The sequence below is a fragment of the Pseudophryne corroboree genome, chromosome 9, assembly GCF_028390025.1.
Source record: "Pseudophryne corroboree isolate aPseCor3 chromosome 9, aPseCor3.hap2, whole genome shotgun sequence".
NCBI classification, from domain to species: domain Eukaryota; kingdom Metazoa; phylum Chordata; class Amphibia; order Anura; family Myobatrachidae; genus Pseudophryne; species Pseudophryne corroboree.
This window is the reverse complement of record NC_086452.1, coordinates 473,602,177-473,619,618: the sequence shown is the minus strand read 5'-3', so window position 1 is coordinate 473,619,618 and position 17,442 is coordinate 473,602,177. Positions and strand designations below refer to the sequence as shown.

General features: G+C 52.1%; 1 protein-coding gene across 4 annotated transcripts in view; it reads right to left on the bottom strand.

The window, feature by feature from the left end:
- ZMYND10 (zinc finger MYND-type containing 10) overlaps positions 1-17,442 on the bottom strand; it is a 133,388-nt gene that overhangs the window by 36,649 nt on the left and 79,297 nt on the right. The window lies entirely within an intron of this gene.

Here is a 17,442-nt window from a genome sequence, read left to right as displayed (position 1 = left end):
GTGTGAGGAGCCGGAATCCGGACACAGGAGATGGACAACACATAAATCAGGACTGTGTATATAATAAAGGCCTCTGCGAAACAGTTTCTATTTCTGGCAATTATACTATCCAGACAGGAAACGTCACAGAATACAACATGTAGACGGAACAGTTATTATTTAATATAAACGCAGAAACTGCTTCATTATTCCCCATTCCTGAGCCAGCAATGATTATCATCACCTTATCTGCTATGTGCTGAGCAATGCCCCCTGCACAGCACCAGACTGTGTATCCCCCGCTGTACGTCCCCTGCACAGTGCCAGACTGTGTATCTCCCGCTGTATATCCCCTGCACAGCACCAGACTGTGTATCCGCTGCTGTACATACCCTGCACAGTGCCAGACTGCTTATCCCCGCTGTACATCCCCTGCACAGTGCCAGACTGCTTATCCCCCGCTGTACGCCCCCTGCACAGTGCCAGACTGCTTATCCCCCGCTGTACATCCCCTGCACAGCACCAGACTGTGTATCCCCCGCTGTACATCCCCTGCACAGTACCAGACTGCTTATCCCCCGCTGTACATCCCCTGCACAGCACCAGACTGTGTATCCCCCGCTGTACATCCCCTGCACAGTGCCAGACTGCTTATCCCCGCTGTACATCCCCTGCACAGTGCCAGACTGCTTATCCCCCGCTGTATGTCCCCTGCACAGTGCCAGACTGCTTATCCCCCGCTGTGCGTCACCTGCACAGCACCAGACTGCTTATCCCCCGCTGTGCGTCACCTGCACAGCACCAGACTGCTTATCCCCCGCTGTACGTCCTCTGCACAGTGCCAGACTGTGTATCCCCCGCTGTACGCCCCCTGTACAGTACCAGACTGCTTATCCCCCGCTGTACGTCACCTGCACAGCACCAGACTGCTTATCCCCCGCTGTACGTCCTCTGCACAGTGCCAGACTGTGTATCCCCCGATGTACGCCCCCTATACAGTACCAGACTGCTTATCCCCGCTGTACATCCCATGCACAGTGCCAGACTGCTTATCCCCCGCTGTATGTCCCCTGCACAGTGCCAGACTGCTTATCCCCCACTGTACATCACCTGCACAGCACCAGACTGCTTATCCCCCGCTGTACGTCACCTGCACAGCACCAGACTGCTTATCCCCCGCTGTACATCCCCTGCACAGTGCCAGACTGCTTATCCCCCGCCGTACGTCCTCTACACAGTACCAGACTGCTTATCCCTCGCCGTACATCCCCTGCACAGTGCCAGACTGCTTATCCCCCGCTGTAGGTCCCCTGCACAGTGCCAGACTGCTTATCCCCCGCCGTACATCCCCTGCACAGTGCCAGACTGCGTATCCCCTGCTGTACGCCCCCTGCACAGTGCCAGACTGCTTATCCCCCGCTGCACGTCCTCTGCACAGTGCCAGACTGTGTATCCCCCGCTGCACGTCCTCTGCACAGTGCCAGACTGCTTATCCCCTGCTGTACGCCCCCTGCACAGCACCAGACTGCTTATCCCCCGCCGTACGTCCTCTGCACAGTGCCAGACTGCTTATCCCCCGCCGTACATCCCCTGCACAGTGCCAGACTGCTTATCCCCCGCCGTACATCCCCTGCACAGTGCCAGACTGCTTATCCCACGCTGTACATCACCTGCACAGCGCCAGACTGCTTATCCCCTGCTGTACATCCCCTGCACAGCACCAGACTGCTTATCCCCCGCTGTACGTCCTCTGCACAGTGCCAGGCTGTGTATCCCCCACTGCACGTCCTCTGCACAGCGCCAGACTGCTTATCCCCTGCTGTACGCCCCCCTGCACAGCACCAGACTGCTTATCCCCTGCCGTACGTCCTCTGCACAGTGCCAGACTGCTTATCCCCCGCCGTACATCCCCTGCACAGTGCCAGACTGCTTATCTCCCGCTGTAGGTCCCCTGCACAGTGCCAGACTGCTTATCCCCCGCTGTACATCCCCTGCACAGTGCCAGACTGCTTATCCCCCGCTGTACGCCCCCTGCACAGCACCAGACTGCTTATCCCCCGCCGTACGTCCTCTGCACAGTGCCAGACTGCTTATCCCCCGCCGTACATCCCCTGCGCAGTGCCAGACTGCTTATCCCACGCTGTACGTCACCTGCACAGCGCCAGACTGCTTATCCCCTGCTGTACGCCTCCTGCACAGCACCAGACTGCTTATCCCCCGCTGTACGTCCTCTGCACAGTGCCAGACTGTGTATCCCCCGCTGTACGTCCTCTGCACAGCGCCAGACTGCTTATCCCCTGCTGTACGCCCCCTGCACAGCACCAGACTGCTTATCCCCCGCCGTACGTCCTCTGCACAGTGCCAGACTGCTTATCCCCCGCTGTAGGTCCCCTGCACAGTGCCAGACTGCTTATCCCCCGCTGTAGGTCCCCTGCACAGTGCCAGACTGCTTATCCCCCGCTGTACATCCCCTGCACAGTGCCAGACTGCTTATCCCCCGCTGTACACCCCCTGTACAGCACCAGACTGCTTATCCCCCGCTGTACGCCCCCTGCACAGTGCCAGACTGCTTATCCCCCGCTGTACATCCCCTGCACAGCACCAGACTGCTTATCCCCCGCTGCACGTCCCCTGCACAGCGCCAGACTGCTTATCTCCCACCGTACGTCCCCTGCACAGCGCCACACTGCTTATCCCCCGCTGTACGCCCCCTGCACAGCACCAGACTGCTTATCCCCCGCTGTACATCCCCTGCACAGTGCCAGACTGCTTATCCCCCGCTGTACGCCCCCTGCACAGCACCAGACTGTGTATCTCCCGCTGTACGCCCCATGCACAGCACCAGACTGTGTATCTCCCGCTGTATGTCCCCTGCACAGCACCAGACTGCTTATCCCCCGCTGTACGCCCCCTGCACAGCGCCAGACTGCTTATCACCCGCCGTACGTCCCCTGCACAGTGCCAGACTGCTTATCCCCCGCTGTACGCCCTCTGCACAGCACCAGACTGCTTATCCCCCGCTGTACGCCCCCTGCACAGCACCAGACTGCTTATCCCCCGCTGTACATCCCCTGTACAGCACCAGACTGCTTATCCCCCGCTGTACATCCCCTGCACAGCACCAGACTGCTTATCCCCCGCTGTACATCCCCTGCACAGTGCCAGACTGCTTATCCCCCGCTGTACGCCCCCTGCACAGCACCAGACTGCTTATCCCCTGCTGTACGACCCCTGCACAGTGCCAGACTGCTTATCCCCCGCTGTACGTCCCCTGCACAGCACCAGACTGTGTACATCCCACTGTACGTCCCGTGCACAGCGCCAGACTGTGTATCCCCCGCTGTACATCCCCTGCAGTACCAGACTGCTTATCCCCCGCTGTACGCCCCCTGCACAGAACCAGACTGCTTATCCCCCGCTGTACGCCCCCTGCACAGCACTAGACTGCTTATCCCCCGCTGTACGCCCCCTGGACAGCACCAGACTGCTTATCCCCCGCTGTACGCCCCCTGCACAGCACCAGACTGCTTATCCCCCGCTGTACGCCCCCTGGACAGCACCAGACTGCTTATCCCCCGCTGTACGCCCCCTGCACAGCACCAGACTGCTTATCCCCCGCTGTACGCCCCCTGCACAGCACCAGACTGCTTATCCCCCGCTGTACGTCCTCTGCACAAAAGTTGCTAGCGAGCGATCAACTCGGGATGACCCCCTATAACTGTTCACTATACAGTCTACTATATATACCATACTATATCCGTGTACTATAGAGTGTACTATATATACCATACTATATCCCGTGTACTATATACTGCACTATATATACCATACTATATCCCATGTACTACATACTGCACTATATAGACCATACTATGGGGGTGATTCCGAGTTGTTCGCTCGCTAGCTGCTTTTAGCAGCATTGCACACGCTAGGCCGCCGCCCTCTGGGAGTGAATCTTAGCTTAGCAGAATTGCGAACGAAAGATTAGCAGAATTGCGAATAGAAATTTCTTAGCAGTTTCTGAGTAGCTCCAGACCTACTCACAAATAGTTCAGTCAGTTTCGTTCCTGGTTTGACGTCACACACACGCCCAGCGTCCGGCCATCCACTCCCCCGTTTCTCCAGACACTCCCGCGTTTTTCCCTGAAACGCCTGCGTTTTTCCGTACACTCCCAGAAAACGGTCAATTTCCGCCCAGAAACACCCACTTCCTGTCTACACTACACTACGATCAGCAGAACGATGAAAAAACTTCGTTACGCGCATTTTTGCCTTAATCGCTCCGTAGCGAAAATCGTCAACGAGCGAACAACTCGGAATGACCCCCTATATCCCTTGTACTATACACTGAACTATAAATACCATACTATATCCTGTGTACTATACACTGTACTATATATACCATACTATAGCCCATGTACTATACACTGTACTATATATACCATATTATATCCTGTATACTATACACTGCACTATATATACCATACTATATCCTGAGTACCATGCACTGTACTGTATATACAGTACCATACTATATCCTGTGTATTATACACTGTACTGTATATACCATACTATATCCCGTGTACTATACATACCATAGTATATCCCATGTACTATACACTGTACTATATATACACCATACTATATCCTGTGTACTATACACTGTATTGTATATACAGTACCATACTATAATAAGAATTTACTCACCGGTAATTCTATTTCTCGTAGTCCGTAGTGGATGCTGGGTACTCCGTAAGGACCATGGGGTATAGACGGGCTCCGCAGGAGACTGGGCACTCTTAAAAGAAAGATTAGGTACTATATCTGGTGTGCACTGGCTCCTCCCTCTATGCCCCTCCTCCAGACCTCAGTTAGGGAAACTGTGCCCGGAAGAGCTGACATTACTAGGAAAGGATTTGGAATCCAGGGTAAGACTCATACCAGCCACACCAATCACACCGTACAACTCGTGATAACTATACCCAGTTAACAGTATGAACAATAACTGAGCCTCTCTCAACAGATGGCTCATACAATAACCCTTTAGTTAAGCAATAACTATATACATGTATTGCAGAGAGTCCGCACTTGGGACGGGCTCCCAGCATCCACTACGGACTACGAGAAATAGAATTACCGGTGAATAAATTCTTATTTTCTCTGACGTCCTAGTGGATGCTGGGTACTCCGTAAGGACCATGGGGATTATACCAAAGCTCCCAAACGGGCGGGAGAGTGCGGATGACTCTGCAGCACCGAATGAGCAAACACAAGGTCCTCCTCAGCCAGGGTATCAAACTTGTAGAATTTTGCAAAAGTGTTTGAACCCGACCAAGTAGCAGCTCGGCAAAGTTGTAAAGCCGAGACCCCTCGGGCAGCCGCCCAAGAAGAGCCCACCTTCCTCGTGGAATGGGCCTTTACTGATTTAGGATGCGGCAGTCCAGCCACAGAATGTGCACGCTGAATTGTGCTACAGATCCAGCGAGCAATAGTCTGCTTTGAAGCAGGAGCACCCAGCTTGTTGGGTACATGCAGGATAAATAGCGAGTCAGTTTTTCTGACTCTAGCCGTCCTGGAAACAAAGTTTCAGGGCCCGGACTACGTCCAGCAACTTGGAATCCTCCAAGTCCCTAGTAGCCGCAGGCACCACAATAGGTTGGTTCAAATGAAACGATGATACCACCTTAGGGAGAAATTGGGGACGAGTCCTCCATTCTGCCCTTTCCATATGGAAGATCAGATATGGGCTTTTACATGACAAAGCCGCCAATTCTGACACACGCCTAGTCCAAGCTAAGGCCAAAAGCATGACCACTTTCCACGTGAGATATTTTAGCTCCACGGTCTTAAGTGGCTCAAACCAGTGGGATTTTAGGAATCCAACACACGTTAAGATCCCAAGGTGCCACTGGAGGCACAAAAGGGGCTGAATATGCAGCACCCCTGTAACAACGTCCGAACTTCAGGCAGTGAAGCCAGTTCTTTTTGAGAGAAAAAGGGATAGGGCCGAAATCTTGGCCTTTATGGATCCTAATTTTAGGCCCATAGTCACTCCTGACTGTAGGAAGTGCAGGAATCGACCCCCCTGGAATTCCTCTGTAGGGCCTTCCCGGCCACACACCAAGCAACCTATTTTCGCCATATACAGTGAAAAAGTCTTGCTGTCACGTCTTTCCTAGCCTTTATCAGCGTAGGAATAACTGCATCCGGAATGCCCTTTTCCGCTAGGATCCGGCGTTCAACCGCCATGCCGTCCAACGCAGCCGCGGTAAGTCTTGGATCAGACAGGGTCCCTGTTGCAACATGTCCTGACTGAGAGGCAGAGGCCATGGGTCCTCTGAGAGCATTTCTTGCAGTTCCGGGTACCGAGTCCTTCTTGGCCAATCCGGAGCAAAGAATATTGTTCACACTCCTCCGTTTATTACAATTCTCAGCCCTTGGGTCTGAGAGGAAGAGGAGGGAATATATAGACCGACTGGAACACCCACGGTGTTACTAGTGCGACCACAGCTATCGCCTGAGAGTCCCTTGACCCAGCGTAAAACCTTTTTTATCTTTTTATTGAGGTGGGACGCCATGTAGTCCAACTGAGGCAGTTTCCATCAATTTGCAAAACTGCGTGAAGACTTCCTGATGAAGTCACCACTTTCCCGGGTGGAGGTCGTGTCCACTCCCGGAATGAACACTGCTGACAGTGCGCTTACTTGATTCTCCGCCCAGCGAAGAATTCTGGTGGCTTCTACCCTCGCCACCCTGCTCCTTGTGCCGTCCTGGCGGTTTACATGAGCCCCTGCGGTCTGACTGGATCAGAACCGGTTGGTCGCGAAGCAGGAACTCCGCTTGACTTAGGGCGTTGTATATGGCCCTTAGTTCCAGGATATTGATGTGAAGGCAAGTCTGTTGGCTTGACCACAAACCTTGGAATTTTCTTCCCTGTGTAACTGCCCCCCACCCTCGGAGGCTTGCATCCGTGGTCACCAGGACCCAGTCCTGAATGCCGAATCTGCGGCCCTCGAGAAGGTGAGCACTCCGCAGCCACCACAGGAGAGACACCCTGGCCCTGGGGGATAGGGTGATTAACCGATGCATCTGAAGATGTGATCCGGACCACTTGTCCAGTAAGTTCCATTGTGCATGGAACCAGCCGAAGGGGATGGCCTCGTATGATGCCATCATCCTTCCCAGGACTCGAGTACAGTGATGCACTGACACCTGTTTTGGTTTTCAATAGATTCCTGACCAGTGTCATGAGCTCCTGAGCTCTCTCTATCGGGAGATAAACCCTCTTCTGGTCTGTGTCTAGGACCATGCCTATGAGAGGCAGATGAGCTGTAGGAACCAACTGCGACTTTGGAATATATAGAATCCAGTCGTGTTGCCGTTTCACTTCCAGAGAAGGTGATACGCTGTCCAGCAACTGCTCTCTTGATCTCGCTTTTATGAGGAGATCATCCAAGTATGTGATAATAGTGACACCTTGCTTCCGCAGGAGCACCATCATATCCGCCATTACCTTGGTGAAATTGGTAATGACAATCCCGTACCGCAATTCTGAGGTACGCCTGATGAGGTGGATAAATGGGGACATGAAGGTATGCATCCCTTATGTCCCGATTAATTTCAGGCTTGCAATGACCGCTCTTAGCGATTCCATCTTGAACCTGAACCTTTTCAGGTATATGTTCAGGGATTTTAATTCAATATGGGTCTAACCGAACCGTCTGGTTTCGGGATTATAACATGGTCGAATAATAACACCCTCTTGTTGAAGGAGGGGACCCTTGACCACCACCTGTTGAAGATACAATTTACGAATTGCAGTTAACACTGGCTCCCTCTCTTGGGGGGAAGCCCGCCGGGTCCTCGGTGAGGGGGCATCTTCTCACAGTCCAGCCTGTATCCCTGCGATACAATTTCTATTGCCCAGGGATCTAACAGGGAGTGAACCCACTTGTGGCTGAACTTACGAAGGCGTGTCCCCACCGGGCCTAGCTCCGCCTGTGGAGCCCCAGCGACATGCGGTGGATTTTTGTAGAGGCCGGGGAGGACTTCTGTTCCTGGGGACTAGCTGTGTTGTACAGCTTCTTTCCTCTGCCCCCGGCTCTGACAAGAAAGGACGCACCTCAGACTTTCTTGTTTCTTTATTCGAAAAGCTGCATTTAATAATGTCGTGCTTTCCTAGGCTGTGCAGGAATATAAGGCAAAATATCAGAATTACCAGCTATAGCTGTGGAGACCAGGCCCGAGAACCTTTCTCCACACAATCCTCAGCCTTCCATATGCCTCTTAAGTCGGCATCATCTGTCCAATGTATATTCTACAGGACACGTCAAGCAGAAATCGACATAGCTTTTGTCTCTAGGACACAGTATACTCATGTCCCTTCGGGCATGCTTTATAATTATATATCTATCACTTAAGACAGCATCTTAAAATATTTATATGCATACTAGCAGGGCCGGCTCCAGGCCTACTAGCACCCTGAGCGAAAACATGTAAAAGCGCCCCCCCCCCATGCGCGCGCACTCCAAGAAAAGTGGGCGTGGCCTCTTGGGAAGTGGGCGTGGCTTCATAACTTCATATTAGTACACTTTAAATAAATATGTTTTCACACCCCCTCTACGCACACAATTAGCAGCCTTACACATAACAGCCACAGTAGTGTTCCTTACACACAAAGTCTCCAGTATAGTGCCAGATAGACATGATATGCCCCCCAGCAGTGGCAGCTACACACAATATGCCCCCCTAGCAGTGCCAGTTACACGATAGTGTTCACTTTTTAGGGCAGGGAGGGCACATTTTTAAGTTAGGAGGGCAAAATGACGTACATACTGTAATGCTTGGTGCTCATCTACCTACATGGCAAACTATGGACAGTGCGCGCCGAAGGCGCGCAGCAAAAATGTAGGGGTGTTGCTTCGTGGGGAAGGTGCGTGGCCACATAATAGTGGCAATTCGCATTACACAACACAGTAGTGCAGTTAATACAAACTGCACCAGGTAGAACCTCCTAGACACTTTGCGCCAGGCAGAGCACGTTAGACACTTTGCGCCAGGCAGAGCACGTTAGACACTTTGCGCCAGGCAGAGCACGTTAGACACTTTGCGCCAGGCAGAGCACGTTAGACACTTTGCGCCAGGCAGAGCACGTTAGACACATTGCCTAGTCACAGACGCCTAGCGGGAACACTATAGGATATGCTCCCCAGCCGTGCCAGCTACACATGACATGCCCCCCAGCAATGCCAGATACATAAATGGCCACACAGTGCCAGATATGTAGATACAGAAAAGGCCACACAGTGCTAGATAAATGCCCCCACAGTGCTAGATAAATGCCCCCACAGTGCCAGATAAATGCCCCCACAGTGCCAGATAAATGCCCCCACAGTGCCAGATAAATGTCCCCACAGTGCCAGACAAATGCCCCCACAGTGCCATCCATAAATGCCCCCACAGTGCCATCCATAAATGCCCCCACAGTGCCATCCATAAATGCCCCCAGTGCCAGATAAATGTCCCCACAGTGCCAGCCATAAATGCCCCCACAGTGCCAGCCATAAATGCCCCCACAGTGCCAGCCATAAATGCCCCCAGTGCCAGATAAATGCCCCCAGTGCCAGATAAATGCCCCCACAGTGCCAGCCATAAATGCCCCCACAGTGCCAGCCATAAATGCCCCCACAGTGCCATCCATAAATGCCCCAAGTGCCAGATAAATGTCCCCACAGTGCCAGATAAATGCCCCCACAGTGCCAGCCATAAATGCCCCCACAGTGCCATCCATAAATGCCCCCACAGTGCCATCCATAAATGCCCCCACTGCCAGATAAATGTCCCCACAGTGCCAGCCATAAATGCCCCCCACAGTGCCAGCCATAAATGCCGCCACAGTGCCAGCCATAAATGCCCCCACAGTGCCAGCCATAAATGCCCCCACAGTGCCAGCCATAAATGCCCCCACAGTGCCAGCCATAAATGCCCCCAGTGCCATCCATAAATGCTCCCAGTGCCAGATAAATGCCCCCAGTGCAGATAAATGTCCCCACAGTGCCAGATAAATGCCCCCCACAGTGCCAGCCATAAATGCCCCCACAGTGCCAGCCATAAATGCCCCCACAGTGCCATCCATAAATGCCCCCACAGTGCCATCCATAAATGCCCCCAGTGCCAGATAAATGTCCCCACAGTGCCAGCCATAAATGCCCCCACAGTGCCAGCCATAAATGCCCCCACAGTGCCAGCCATAAATGCCCCCACAGTGCCAGCCATAAATGCTCCCAGTGCCAGATAAATGCCCCCAGTGCAGATAAATGTCCCCACAGTGCCAGATAAATGCCCCCCACAGTGCCAGCCATAAATGCCCCCACAGTGCCATCCATAAATGCCCCCACAGTGCCATCCATAAATGCCCCCAGTGCCAGATAAATGTCCCCACAGTGCCAGCCATAAATGCCCCCACAGTGCCAGCCATAAATGTCCCCACAGTGCCAGATAAATGTCCCCACAGTGCCAGATAAATGCCCCCACAGTGCCAGCCATAAATGCCCCCACAGTGCCAGCCATAAATGCCCCCACAGCGCCATCCATCCTTAAATGATTCACCCCCCCCCATACCTGCGGCGTTGGAGGGGGAGTACTGCTGTCCGGGTCCAGGTCCAGGTCCGGATCCGGGTGCGGGCGGCCGGGTGCGGGGTCGGGGGGAGGGCGGCCAGCCAGGAAGCGTCCAAGGCGCTTGTGTGCCATCCATAAATGCCCCCACAGTGCCATCCATAAATGCCCCCAGTGCCAGATAAATGTCCCCACAGTGCCAGCCATAAATGCCCCCACAGTGCCAGCCATAAATGTCCCCACAGTGCCAGATAAATGTCCCCACAGTGCCAGATAAATGCCCCCACAGTGCCAGCCATAAATGCCCCCACAGTGCCAGCCATAAATGCCCCCACAGCGCCATCCATCCTTAAATGATTCACCCCCCCCATACCTGCGGCGTTGGAGGGGGAGTACTGCTGTCCGGGTCCAGGTCCAGGTCCGGATCCGGGTGCGGGCGGCCGGGTGCGGGGTCGGGGGGAGGGCGGCCAGCCAGGAAGCGTCCAAGGCGCTTGTGTGCGCTGTGTGCGCTGCGCGGCGCCGGCGTCTGACGTTAGATACCGGCGCCACTCGCACACAAGCGCCTGCAGTCACCAGGGCCAGCTTCATGTTCGAATATGGCGGCGCCAGCGCGCGGCGCCCATTAAGGGTGGCGCCTTGCGCGGCCGCTCTATTCGAACATGCCTAGAGCCGGCCCTGCATACTAGGGTCTCAATCTCTGCTGATAAGGTACCTGTCCACCCTGCCACAGCGCTATAAACCCATGCCGACACAATCGCCGGTCTGGGTAGTATACTAGAATGTGCACACTATCTGCAGGATCCCTGAGAATAGCTAGTGCAAACAGGACACCCAAGGGGAAGATTCTCAACACATCCTGGCCCTAGTGGGGAAAGGATACAGCCTGAGAATTCTCTTGTGGGAAGCTGCCGTCTCTTGTCTGGAGATTCCCGCTCTTTTTCCTCATGAGAGGAGGGAAATTTACCTCAGCATTCTTCCCCTTAACATGTGTACTCTCGTGTCAGGGATAGATGAGTCATCAGTGATATGCAAATCATCTTTTATTCCAATAATCATATATTGAATATCTTTTAGCCCTCTTGGCTGTAACTTTGCATTATCGTAGTCGACAGTGGAGTTAAACTCCGTGTCGATACTTTGTTATTTTGGATAGTGAACATAGAGAGACTCTGAAGGACTCTGTGACATAGGGACAGACCAGGGTAGATTTCCTTTCTGTTCCCTAACCTTTTGTGTAATAATTTTACCTCAGCACTTACACATATCCAAACAGGTGTCGGCGTTGTCGACGGAGACACCCTCCCACACACATATCCGCTCTATCACCTCCTTAGAGGAGCCTTTTACCTCAGACATGTCGACACACGCGTACCGACACACCACACACACAGGGGATGCTCTATTTGAAGACAGTTCTCCCACCAGGCCCTTTGGAGAGACAGAGAGAGTATGCCAGCACACACCACAGCGCTATATAATACAGGGATGTACACTATACTGAGTGATTTTTCCCCTATAGCAGCTTATATACACAGTTTTGCGCCTAAATTTATGTGCCCCCCCTCTCTTTTTTTACCCTTTGTGTACCAGGATACTGCAGGGGAGAGCCTGGGGAGCTTCCTTCCAGCTGAGCTGTGAAGAGAAAATGGCGCTGGTGTGCTGAGGAAGAAGGCCCGGCCCCCTCAGCGGCGGGCTTCTGTCCTTTTAGGTACTTTAATGGCGGGGGTTAATGCACATATACAGTTTATCAGACTGTATTATGTGCTTTCCGCCAAGTAAGGTAATCTAATTGCTGCCCAGGGCGCCCCCCCCCCCCCCCCCCCCTGCACCCATCAGTGACCGGAGTGTGTAGTGTGCTAAGGGAGCAATGGCGCACAGCTGCAGTGCTGTGCGCTACCTTAATGAAGACCGGAGTCTTCAGCCGCCGATTTTCAACTTCTCTTCGTTCTTCTGGCTCTGCAATGGGGACGGCGGCGCGGCTCCGGGACCGGACGACCGAGGACTGGGCCTGTGTTCGATCCCTCTGGAGCTAATGGTGTCCAGTAGCCTTAGAAGCCCAAGCTAGCTGCAAGCAGGTAGGTTCGCTTCTCTCCCCTCAGTCCCACGTAGCAGTGAGTCTGTTGCCAGCAGATCTCACTGAAAATAAAAAACCTAACAAATACTTTCTTTCTAGGAAGCTCAGGAGAGCCCCTAGTGTGCATCCAGCTCTGGCCGGGCACAGATTCTAACTGAGGTCTGGAGGAGGGGCATAGAGGGAGGAGCCAGTGCACACCAGATATAGTACCTAATCTTTCTTTTAAGAGTGCCCAGTCTCCTGCGGAGCCCGTCTATACCCCATGGTCCTTACGGAGTACCCAGCATCCACTAGGACGTCAGAGAAATCCCGTGTACTATACACTGTACTTTATATACCATACTATATCCCGTGTACTATATAAACCATACTATATCCCGCGTACTATACATACCATACTATATCCCGTGTACTATACACTGTACTTTATATACCATACTATAATCCCGTGTACTATATAAACCATACTATATCCCGTGTAGTATACATACCATACTATATCCAGTGTACGATACACTGTACTGTATATACCGTACTATATCCAGAGTATTATACACTGTACTATATTTAGAGATGAGCGCCTGAAATTTTTCGGGTTTTGTGTTTTGGTTTTGGGTTCGGTTCCGCGGCCGTGTTTTGGGTTCGAACGCGTTTTGGCAAAACCTCACCGAATTTTTTTTGTCGGATTCGGGTGTGTTTTGGATTCGGGTGTTTTTTTCAAAAAACACTAAAAAACAGCTTAAATCATAGAATTTGGGGGTCATTTTGATCCCAAAGTATTATTAACCTCAAAAACCATAATTTACACTCATTTTCAGTCTATTCTGAATACCTCACACCTCACAATATTATTTTTAGTCCTAAAATTTGCACCGAGGTCGCTGTGTGAGTAAGATAAGCGACCCTAGTGGCCGACACAAACACCGGGCCCATCTAGGAGTGGCACTGCAGTGTCACGCAGGATGTCCCTTCCAAAAAACCCTCCCCAAACAGCACATGACGCAAAGAAAAAAAGAGGCGCAATGAGGTAGCTGTGTGAGTAAGATTAGCGACCCTAGTGGCCGACACAAACACCGGGCCCATCTAGGAGTGGCACTGCAGTGTCACGCAGGATGGCCCTTCCAAAAAACCCTCCCCAAACAGCACATGACGCAAAGAAAAAAAGAGGCGCAATGAGGTAGCTGTGTGAGTAAGATTAGCGACCCTAGTGGCCGACACAAACACCGGGCCCATCTAGGAGTGGCACTGCAGTGTCACGCAGGATGTCCCTTCCAAAAAACCCTCCCCAAACAGCACATGACGCAAAGAAAAAAAGAGGCGCAATGAGGTAGCTGTGTGAGTAAGATTAGCGACCCTAGTGGCCGACACAAACACCGGGCCCATCTAGGAGTGGCACTGCAGTGTCACGCAGGATGTCCCTTCCAAAAAACCCTCCCCAAACAGCACATGACGCAAAGAAAAAAAGAGGCGCAATGAGGTAGCTGACTGTGTGAGTAAGATTAGCGACCCTAGTGGCCGACACAAACACCGGGCCCATCTAGGAGTGGCACTGCAGTGTCACGCAGGATGTCCCTTCCAAAAAACCCTCCCCAATCAGCACATGATGCAAAGAAAAAGAAAAGAAAAAAAGAGGTGCAAGATGGAATTGTCCTTGGGCCCTCCCACCCACCCTTATGTTGTATAAACAAAACAGGACATGCACACTTTAACCAACCCATCATTTCAGTGACAGGGTCTGCCACACGACTGTGACTGATATGACGGGTTGGTTTGGACCCCCCCCAAAAAAGAAGCAATTAATCTCTCCTTGCACAAACTGGCTCTACAGAGGCAAGATGTCCACCTCATCTTCACCCTCCGATATATCACCGTGTACATCCCCCTCCTCACAGATTATCAATTCGTCCCCACTGGAATCCACCATCTCAGCTCCCTGTGTACTTTGTGGAGGCAATTGCTGCTGGTCAATGTCTCCGCGGAGGAATTGATTATAATTCATTTTAATGAACATCATCTTCTCCACATTTTCTGGATGTAACCTCGTACGCCGATTGCTGACAAGGTGAGCGGCGGCACTAAACACTCTTTCGGAGTACACACTTGTGGGAGGGCAACTTAGGTAGAATAAAGCCAGTTTGTGCAAGGGCCTCCAAATTGCCTCTTTTTCCTGCCAGTATAAGTACGGACTGTGTGACGTGCCTACTTGGATGCGGTCACTCATATAATCCTCCACCATTCTATCAATGTTGAGAGAATCATATGCAGTGACAGTAGACGACATGTCCGTAATCGTTGTCAGGTCCTTCAGTCCGGACCAGATGTCAGCATCAGCAGTCGCTCCAGACTGCCCTGCATCACCGCCAGCGGGTGGGCTCGGAATTCTGAGCCTTTTCCTCGCACCCCCAGTTGCGGGAGAATGTGAAGGAGGAGATGTTGACAGGTCGCGTTCCGCTTGACTTGACAATTTTGTCACCAGCAGGTCTTTCAACCCCAGCAGACCTGTGTCTGCCGGAAAGAGAGATCCAAGGTAGGCTTTAAATCTAGGATCGAGCACGGTGGCCAAAATGTAGTGCTCTGATTTCAACAGATTGACCACCCGTGAATCCTTGTTAAGCGAATTAAGGGCTGCATCCACAAGTCCCACATGCCTAGCGGAATCGCTCCCTTTTAGCTCCTTCTTCAATGCCTCCAGCTTCTTCTGCAAAAGCCTGATGAGGGGAATGACCTGACTCAGGCTGGCAGTGTCTGAACTGACTTCACGTGTGGCAAGTTCAAAGGGCATCAGAACCTTGCACAACGTTGAAATCATTCTCCACTGCACTTGAGACAGGTGCATTCCACCTACTATATCGTGCTCAATTGTATAGGCTTGAATGGCCTTTTGCTGCTCCTCCAACCTCTGAAGCATATAGAGGGTTGAATTCCACCTCGTTACCACTTCTTGCTTCAGATGATGGCAGGGCAGGTTCAGTAGTTTTTGGTGGTGCTCCAGTCTTCTGTACGTGGTGCCTGTACGCCGAAAGTGTCCCGCAATTTTTCTGGCCACCGACAGCATCTCTTGCACGCCCCTGTCGTTTTTTAAAAAATTCTGCACCACCAAATTCAAGGTATGTGCAAAACATGGGACGTGCTGGAATTTGCCCATATTTAATGCACACACAATATTGCTGGCGTTGTCCGATGCCACAAATCCACAGGAGAGTCCAATTGGGGTAAGCCATTCCGCGATGATCTTCCTCAGTTGCCGTAAGAGGTTTTCAGCTGTGTGCGTATTCTGGAAAGCGGTGATACAAAGCGTAGCCTGCCTAGGAAAGAGTTGGCGTTTGCGAGATGCTGCTACTGGTGCCGCCGCTGCTGTTCTTGCGGCGGGAGTCCATACATCTACCCAGTGGGCTGTCACAGTCATATAGTCCTGACCCTGCCCTGCTCCACTTGTCCACATGTCCGTGGTTAAGTGGACATTGGGTACAACTGCATTTTTTAGGACACTGGTGAGTCTTTTTCTGACGTCCGTGTACATTCTCGGTATCGCCTGCCTAGAGAAGTGGAACCTAGATGGTATTTGGTAACGGGGGCACACTGCCTCAATAAATTGTCTAGTTCCCTGTGAACTAACGGCGGATACCGGACGCACGTCTAACACCAACATAGTTGTCAAGGACTCAGTTATCCGCTTTGCAGTAGGATGACTGCTGTGATATTTCATCTTCCTCGCAAAGGACTGTTGAACAGTCAATTGCTTACTGGAAGTAGTACAAGTGGGCTTACGACTTCCCCTCTGGGATGACCATCGACTCCCAGCGGCAACAACAGCAGCGCCAGCAGCAGTAGGCGTTACACGCAAGGATGCATCGGAGGAATCCCAGGCAGGAGAGGACTCGTCAGAATTGCCAGTGACATGGCCTGCAGGACTATTGGCATTCCTGGGGAAGGAGGAAATTGATACTGAGGGAGTTGGTGGGGTGGTTTGCGTGAGCTTGGTTACAAGAGGAAGGGATTTACTGGTCAGTGGACTGCTTCCGCTGTCACCCAAAGTTTTTGAACTTGTCACTGACTTATTATGAATGCGCTGCAGGTGACGTATAAGGGAGGATGTTCCGAGGTGGTTAACGTCCTTACCCCTACTTATTACAGCTTGACAAAGGGAACACACGGCTTGACACCTGTTGTCCGCATTTCTGGTGAAATACCTCCACACCGAAGAGCTGATTTTTTTGGTATTTTCACCTGGCATGTCAACGGCCATATTCCTCCCACGGACAACAGGTGTCTCCCCGGGTGCCTGACTTAAACAAACCACCTCACCATCAGAATCCTCCTGGTCAATTTCCTCCCCAGCGCCAGCAACACCCATATCCTCCTCATCCTGGTGTACTTCAACACTGACATCTTCAATCTGACTATCAGGAACTGGACTGCGGGTGCTCCTTCCAGCACTTGCAGGGGGCGTGCAAATGGTGGAAGGCGCATGCTCTTCACGTCCAGTGTTGGGAAGGTCAGGCATCGCAACCGACACAATTGGACTCTCCTTGTGGATTTGGGATTTCGAAGAATGCACAGTTCTTTGCTGTGCTGCTTTTGCCAGCTTGAGTCTTTTCATTTTTCTAGCGAGAGGCTGAGTGCTTCCATCCTCATGTGAAGCTGAACCACTAGCCATGAACATAGGCCAGGGCCTCAGCCGTTCCTTGCCACTCCGTGTGGTAAATGGCATATTGGCAAGTTTACGCTTCTCCTCCGACAATTTTATTTTAGGTTTTGGAGTCCTTTTTTTACTG